Below are 8,517 nucleotides of genomic sequence, written 5' to 3'. Positions count from 1 at the left end.
GAGCCAAGTTTGAATTCAGACTGCAGGGGCTGTGTGCTCCCCAGGCCTCTTTTTGCACTTGGAGAGTTTCTGCTCTGTTTTTGTGTGTGTGTGTGTGTGTGTGTGTGTGTTTTGGCTTTTTTTGGTTTTTGTTTTGTTTTGTTTTGTTTTTTACAGGCAAAGAAACCAGAAGTGACAAGTCCTGCTCAGCTAGGAAAGGGTTCAGCTGGGATGGTTCCCAGATTTCTGACTCCTTATCCAGTGCTTGGTCCAGACAGCGCTAGGCATCAGTTGGTGGAGGAATGACTGAGCTAGGGATGGCCCTGTGGGGTGTGGGTGAGCAGTCTCTGCTGAGGAGAGGAGGGGAGGGTCTGGCGGTGCATTGCCTGGGGCCAGGTCTCAGGCTTAACCCTGGTCAAGCCAAATTGGAAGCATCTGGGGCTTCCAAAAGGAGGGCTTCTAAGAGCCCTTATGTGAGGCCACACTAAGCCCTGAGCCTCTGGCCAAACTCCTTCTCTCCCCAGGCCCCAGCAGCTCCAGATCAAGCTGGCACTGGTGTGTGGAAGCAGCACTGGGCTGGACTTCACAGGAAACGCTGGGCCCAGGCTGGCTGTAGACTCTGCCACTCACTGCTGTGTGGCCTCAGGTGACAACCAGGCCCTCTCTAGGCCACTGATTCCTCACTCAGTGAAGGGGTTGGACCACGTAGGCCATCACTCTTTTTTTTTTTTTTTTTTTTTTTTTTTTTTAATATTTTCAGTAGTGAAGCTTTTAAATGAAAACAAAGACAACCTTACCCAGAATCTCAGTGTCTGTGTAATGGAAACTTTCCTCAACTGTGGCTTGAATGAGCAGGGGTAAATATCATCTCTTTAGTCTATAATCAAGCTCCTCCCTGAGCTCCCTAAAGTCTGGTTAGAAGAGAAAAAAGCTTACAAAAAGTTCCACTGGTTTTCAAGCTGGGTTTGAATTGAAAATGTGAACAGTCCTTTCAGGGGCCTCCCCACGGCTGGTTGTAAATGTGTTCTTTCTGGAATGAATCGGCTCTCCTCTTCTGACTGCTCCAACCTGGCGTCCAGGGGTCTAGGTGGAGGGGTCAGCGGATGGCTGCCATGGCTTCACAGGCTTGGAGAGGAATGGCTTGTCCTCCAGCAAAGGACCTGGATGACTGGGTGCTGGACACACCCAGCCTTTGGGGCTGGGCTCTGTGGCCCATGTGACTCCTGGTCCTGCCTTTCTCAGGCTGGTCAGACCAGAGCTCTCGCCCAGGCTGACCCTACTTTACTCTTTACAGTACAGCCCCCACCGACCTGTCTCGTCCCCTCTCTCCCTCACCTCCCCACTTCCTCAGCATGTGCACTTAAGAGACTGGCTTCAAGTGCCCAGAACCTTCCCCATTTCCCCACCTCTAAGCCTCTTCTCCTCCTGGAATGTCCTCTCACAGGCTCCACTTGTCACATCCCAGCCGTCCTTCAAATTCTGGCTCCTTTTCCATGAAGCCTTCCCAGACGGGTCATGAATTCCTCTGAATATCCACTGCATCGTATCTGTCCTTCTATGGTGCTGACCCTTTGGGACTTATTAGGAGGAGGCAGTAGGACAGGTAATTACAAGTAGGAGCAATCACATCAGGTTTTTGTCGTGATTGCCATGGCGTACCTCTCTGAGCCTGTTTCCTCATCTGTAAAGTGGGGGTGTCCGTACCTATCTCAGAGGGCAGTTGAGAAGACTGTATGAGATGGTCATGAAAAGCACTGGACACCGTACTTGGTAACCAGTAAGTGTCCAATATATGTGGGTTTTGCATGGGACTTACTGGGGCCTGAGTCTTGTTCATCCTTGTGTGGCTAAGCCTAAAGGGGACAGGTAGGGGTTTGCTTGCAGCAGGAAGGAGCCCCAAGGAGGTTTGTGTCTGTGTGTGGGAAAGGGGGGTCATCTGCCCTCTCCCAGATCAATGACAGGAAGTTATGAGGGGTCTCAGGCAGCTGCGGAATAAGAATGCCACCTGCCGTATCAGTAAACAAAGGATGCTATGGCCATCAAGCCATCGGTCACCACTGCCACCCCCGACAGTGAGCTGGAGGAACTCAGGATGGAGACCAGCAGGCTACCAAGTCCTCAGCCTCTGCAGCCACCAGTAACGGTGCCTGCTGAGGGAACTCAGGATGGGAGAGAACAGGACACTGGCCCTGGGTAGCTAAGGGGCACATCAATGGAATGATTTCAGCAAGTCCAGACTTTTGCATCTTCCCACACCTAGAAAAACACTAAATCCTTAACTTGAGGTACGTGGTGTTTTGTTTTTTTTTTAATTAACGGTAATCTTTTGATGTTTTTGTTGCAAAAACTTCTTCTGGCTCCTCCCCTACCCCTTTGGAGCAGTTCCTTAGAGAGATCTGAGAGGCTCTCTCTCGGGCTTGAAGTCCTCAGAACGTCCACAGAATAAAACATCATTCTCAGCTTTTAGGTTGTACATTTTTTTTTCCAGTCAACACAGCCATAGCCATGTTGGCAGAAGCTGTTTTGGTGCAGACCCCGCTTTCTGGTGCTCTTTACCTTGTGCTATTTCATGCACTTGACCTTCTCCTTCGGTGAGCTGCAGGCAGGGTGCTCTACAGGAGGCCCAGGACCCCTGGGTTGCAAAGCGCTCATATCCATGCAGGATGTCAACACTATCTTCCTGGCTGTCCCCATGTAGGGGAGAGTGGCCACCTGCATCAGAGCCTGCAACCTTGAGCTGGAAAACTTGTTGAGATAAAACGTGTGTGCTGTGTCACTGCTGGGGAGGATCAGGAAGAATCAGAGCCCCCGTCCACTCCCCCACCCCCAGGAAGCAGGGCTGTGGGCCAGCCCTGGAGTCAGTGGGCTGCCCTGGCACCCCCTGCCAAAAAAAAAAAAAAAAAATGAGGCTTTTATTTTTGAGAAAAGATCTTTCCAGAAAGAACAATGGAACTTGGGGGATTAAGGAATGGGGAGTTGGGCCTGTCTGAATAGGAAGAACTTTCTGGAATGGGGAGAGAGGTGGAAGCAGGTGTCCCAGAACAAGGGGACTCCTAGGCTGCCCCCTGGGTGGAGGGGCCTGTACCACCCCAGGAAACACAGGGCCCTGGTCTGGCTAGAGAAGACCTTTTTTGCCCCACCCTTTGAGGCTCCGTGTATGTTTGGGCAAAAAGTGTGGCCACCTTACCAAAGACTGACAGTTTACTTAACAGTCAATAAAGATTTACCATGCACCTACTGTGTGCCGGGCACTGACTACGCATATCTGTGCACAGAACTGACGGAAGCGGCTGGCCTCACTCAGCTTCCGCTCTGCTGGGGTCATAACCTCCAGGACTCTGCACTGAATCTGTTGCCCAGACCACACAACCCTACAGGTCAGGGGAGGATGGGAGGGCGCCCTCAGATGACTGCAATTTAATTTCCCCCCAGCCCAGGGAAGCGGGACACAGAATAAGAGTTGATTTTAGTGGGAAAAACAAAAGGAAAGTGGTATTTCTTATAACCTCAGAGAGGCTCCCCCTACTCCCTGCCACAGCCAGTCACAGGCCAGGCTGCTCCAGCTTTTCAAATGTGAGGGAAGAAAGTCTGGAAGAGAGAGAACTTTACAAGGCTCAGTTATACCACGTCAGAGCTCACTTTTCAGTTTAAACGTGACCCACGGTGCTAGGATGCTGACCGATGGGCCAGTTTTCCAGCCCACTGCCCGTTTATGGGTTTCCTCCCAGGCATGGGTTTTGAAAGCTAACATTTCTTCAGTTGGGATGGCAAGTGTTTGTACCCCAAGCCTCCTGGAAACTGCCTCCAGCTTCCATGGGAGGAGAAAGCGCTGGGTGTGGTTTACAGAAAGCCGAGGCCAGTAGGGGTTCCTGGGCTTGGCAAGAGCTGACTGTCCCAGCCCCAGCCTCACCTCCCTGAGGCCAAGCAGAGAGCCTGGCTCCTGAAGGGGACTGGAACATGTCCCTGCTACGAGACCTGGGGCAGGTACTTGACCTCCATGATGGGGAGCCTCTAAGGGCCCCCAACAGCCCCCTCTCCTGTGTTCACACCTTTGTGTAATTCCCACCCCTGGAGTGGGGGCTGACCCTGGTGACTTGCTTGTGAGGAACGGAGCACACGAGGGATGGAGTGCCGTCTCTGAGACTAGGTTACTCAAAGACCGTGGCTTTGATCTTGCTTGCTCGCTCTTCTCTTTTCACTTACCATGCTGTAAACTGCCCCCTGGGGAGGTCCATGGGGCAAGGAGCTGGGGGAGGCCCTTGGCCAACAGCCAATGAAGAACTGAAGGCCTCGATCCAACAGGCTGTGAGGAAATTCACCAGCCAACAGCCCCGTGAGTGAGCTTGGAAGCTGACTGTCCTCCGGTCTAGCTTCTAGATGAAACCACAGCCCTGGGTGACAGCTTGGTGGAAGCCTTGTGGAGAGATGCTGAGCCAGAGGACCCAGCTAAGCCACGCCCAGATCCCTGACCCACAGGAATAATAAGCAGGTAGTAAGTGGTCATCGTTTTAAGCTGAGCTTTGGAGAGATTTGTTATGCGGCATTAGATGGCTAATACGGCCTCTCTTGCCCTCAGCCTCAGCCTGCTGCTCGATGAAGTGAGGGTTAATGATTCATCTCTCAGCAATTGTGTGGGTGAACCCAGCTCTGGGGTGGCCTCCTCAAGCCCCGGCTGGAGGCAGGGTGCATGTTCCCCAGCACTGTTCCTCACCACTGCTCTAGTCACACAAATCAATGTCTAACTGCACACGATGCGAGTGCTGGGAAAGAAGAGAACAGGGTGCTGTGGGCGCAGTACCCAGGCCCTGGCCTTGTCTGGGGTGAAGAGGGAAGTCTTCTCAGAGGAGGTGAATTTTGACAGAGGCCTGAAGGCTGAGTTGGAGGAGGGTTTATTCGTCCTTCTCTTCCCTGACCCCAGCCTGTTAGTCTCTTTCTTCGCTCTTTCTGATTTCCTGCCCTAGCATTTGTCACAGTTCATGACTATTCATATGTCTGCCTTGGATTGGCTCCAAGAGGGCGGGGACAAGGTCACCACAGCACACTGAGTACCTGGCACGTAGTAGGTGTTCAGGAAAACTGCACTGAATAAATGAGTAGGCACAAGCAAAGACCCAGGGACGAAGCACTAGAGACAGAGGGAACCGCATAGGTGACCATCCTGGATCCTGGGAGCAAAGCTGGTGAATTCAGGAGCTGGGAGGGGCCCGACTGGCTGGAGTGAGGCAAGGAGGGGAGAGTGGTTCAGGTCAGCCTGGAGAGGGGTCAGGACCCGCTCATGCGGGCCTTGAGGCCTCAGGAAGGGGGTAAGGGGTTTGTCTTCAGGACAGTGGGGAGCCTTGTGGGGGGCAGGAGGGAGGGTGGACACAGTCAGATGTGATTTTCTGAGAGGCTGGGGAGACTCCTACGGGGAGAATGGGTTTGAGAGGGCAGGAGTGGAAGCAGATGGCCCAAAGGAGGTTACTGTAGTCGTCCAAGCCAGAGACAAGGGGACTAGGCTCTAGGGTGGGGCACAGAGCTGGGAGAGCGGACAGTACCCAGGGGCAGGAGGTGACACGGAAAGGACCTGGTGGTGGCAGGATGTAGGGTAGCAGGAGAGAGAGGGTTAGGGTGGTGCCATGACAGTGCAGCCTCCATTGGACTGAGCAGAGCTCTGCACCTGAGTGACTCCCCCAAATGCCATCTCCCAGGATATGAAAAATGGAGGTGTCCACGGCTCTGCGATCCCTGGAAAATCTCTAGGTCTCTGAAGAGCAAAGCCCAGAAAAGCCTGGCCTTGGAGGGGTTGGTGAAAGCTTCTTGAAACTCGAGCCTGTGTTTACAGACAATGGAGGTTGTGTGGGGTGAGAGCTGGCGCCTCTGCCCAGGTCCCAGGGTGCCCCCCACCCACAACTGGAGCTCCCCAGGCAGAGCTTGAAGTGCAGGGTAAACCCAGAGCAGCTTCCTGGATCGTGTGTTTTCTGCAAAGATTTTTACAGGGAGAAAACATGATTGTTTTTGGTACAAGAACACAGTATTGTGAAACAGAAAGCAAATTCACTAATAGAAAAATTTTCAGATGAAAACGCTAGAGTGCAAAGATATTTGGTTCCCCTCAGGTCCGAGACCAGCCCCCTGAAAGTCGAGTTCACTCTACTCTGCTACTGGAGGTATCTGGAGGAAAGTTCTAGGAGCTTTGATCAGAAAAAGTGCTCAGACTTTGAGGTCAGCCAGATTTGGGCTCTGCCTCCTGTTTGCTGTGTGACCTTGAGTGAGTTACTGCACCTCTCTGAGCCCAGGTATCAGTTTTGGTTTCCCTTGAAAGACCCTGCCCCTCTCATACTTCAAGCAGTTGTTCCGCTAAGACTGGCTTTCTAACTCTCACAATTCTCACCTTTTTACCACTTGCTGTAGGAGAATTAAAATTTGTTCATCTTCTAGGTGGCAGCGTTTTGCCTAGAATAATTTCTTATATGAGATCATAGGAAATAGAAAAGTGAAGTCAGTCACTACAGGAATAAGTAACTGTAGGTATTCCCTACCTCCTCACCCCACCAACACACACACCTTGAACTTGCTAGTAAAATCCAAACTATATAAAGGTCTTAGATCAACTTTTTGAAATATTTTAAAATGATGCACTATACTATTCTGCATGAAAGGGGAAAAAAAGAAAAAAGAAAATTTGAGGGCTCCCAACCTCCACATCTCATGATATCTTATGAGATTTTATTTTTAGTCAGAACTGCCTAATCCTCCCGAGCTGGTGATAACCTACTCAGAATATTTAATCTCCCACCAGAATAGTAACAGATGGAAGTACACACACACACACACACACACACACACACACACACACCCCATCATGTTTTTCTTTTCCCTTCCCATCTCATCCACGTGTTAAAGGCCAGTGAGGACTGAAAGGGCCCCGTGGGCCTGTGTGACTTCACTCACCCCAGAGCAAGTCTCTGCTGATGTCAAAGAGATGGACACAGTCACTAGCTTGAGTCAGGGGTACTGGCAATCCTGAGGCCCCCCTCCTCCCTCATTCCTTGGAACAGCCCAGGTGACTGTCTACAGTATTCCTATGACTTATGATGTTGTGGAGAGGGGAGAGAGGGAGCTTGGAGGACTCATAAACCCTTGCCTGGTTTATTAAGGCTCACCCTGGGTGACCTTTGGGGAGGCAGCTCATCCTGGGAGGTGGCATGGCTGCAGGTATCCCTGTGCATGGAACATGGATGACCCTTAGGGCCAAGAGTGGTAGCCAAGAGTCCTCTGGTCCCCAAAATATCCCTCACTTTGGGCTCCTATGTGGTCCTTAAAATTTTTTCACTTAAAGATTCACTCCTTTATTTAAGGCTTTCATTCATTCATTCATACTGCACTTACTCCGAGGATATAAGCATTCATTCGTCCAACATAGTAACTAACTGAGGGCCCATTCTGTGCTAGGCTCCATGCTGGGTGCTGGAATATGTGATTGAGACATAGCCTTTCTTCTTGAGAACGTCTTCTTCCAGTGGGGGAGATATAAATATAAACAACTAAGTGATAACTGTAAGGAAGTAGGTACACTAAGAGCCTTGTACAAAGAAACGGCAGCCCAGAGGTGAGCTCTACTCTCTGCCTGGGGCAGGGGCAGCTGGGGAGGCTTCATGGAGGAAGTGAGGCTGGAAGTGGATGGGGAACGGAGGGGCAGGGAAGGGAAGTCAGGGCAGAGGGAACCTCCCTCAAAGTACACGCAGGACCATGGGGAGCTCTCAGTGGGAGCCCAGGTGGCTGATTGGCTGGCTAGAGACATTGTTCCTCCCAGTTCTCAGATGCCCCTCCCCGACTCCAGCAGAACCCCTGACGATGAGGGCTGGCACTGTCCTCGGGAGTCACACCTTCACCTGAGGCTGATGCTGGCCTTACTGCAGAGCAAATTAGACCACTGCTTTACTGTGCACATGGATCCCCAGAGGATCTTGTTAAAATGTAGATTTTGCCTGTCTCACAAGCTCCCAGGTGATACCCATGATGCAGGTCCCCGGACCACACTCTGAGTAGCAGGGATCTACTGTAGCACATTCTCCCTTGATTCTACCTGGGAATTGTTACCCAGACTTGAATTTGAGCCATGACCCCTGCCTCTAGATCATGATTCACACCTGTACCCCCTTCAGTCTTTAACAGCAACTCTGAAAAGAGACAGACATGGGGCTTGCCCCCTGGGCTGAATGATGTTGGGAAAGCCTTCAACCTCTCTGAGCCTCCATTTCCTCATCTGTAAAATGGGGAGAGTCACTCTCGCAGGGTGTGTATGAAGGCTGCATGAGCGATGACGGGCTTAGCAAAGTGCCTGGCACACAGCAAGCGTCCGATGCATGTTAGCTCTTGTTCTTAGAGGTCTTTTTGTTACCAAACCGCTTCCAGTTACAGTGATAGTTGTTCCATTTGGAGCGCCAGTGGACTTGAGTTAATATCCCAGCTCAACCACCAAGCAGCTGCGTGACTTTGGACAAGCCACATAACCGCACTGAGTTGTAGCTGCCCGCTCTGTAGAATGGAGCTGGGAAA

This window comes from Camelus dromedarius, chromosome 5, assembly GCF_036321535.1.
Source record: "Camelus dromedarius isolate mCamDro1 chromosome 5, mCamDro1.pat, whole genome shotgun sequence".
Taxonomy (NCBI): domain Eukaryota; kingdom Metazoa; phylum Chordata; class Mammalia; order Artiodactyla; family Camelidae; genus Camelus; species Camelus dromedarius.
The sequence above is the reverse complement of the archived record's forward strand: the minus strand, read 5'-3'. Positions refer to the sequence as shown.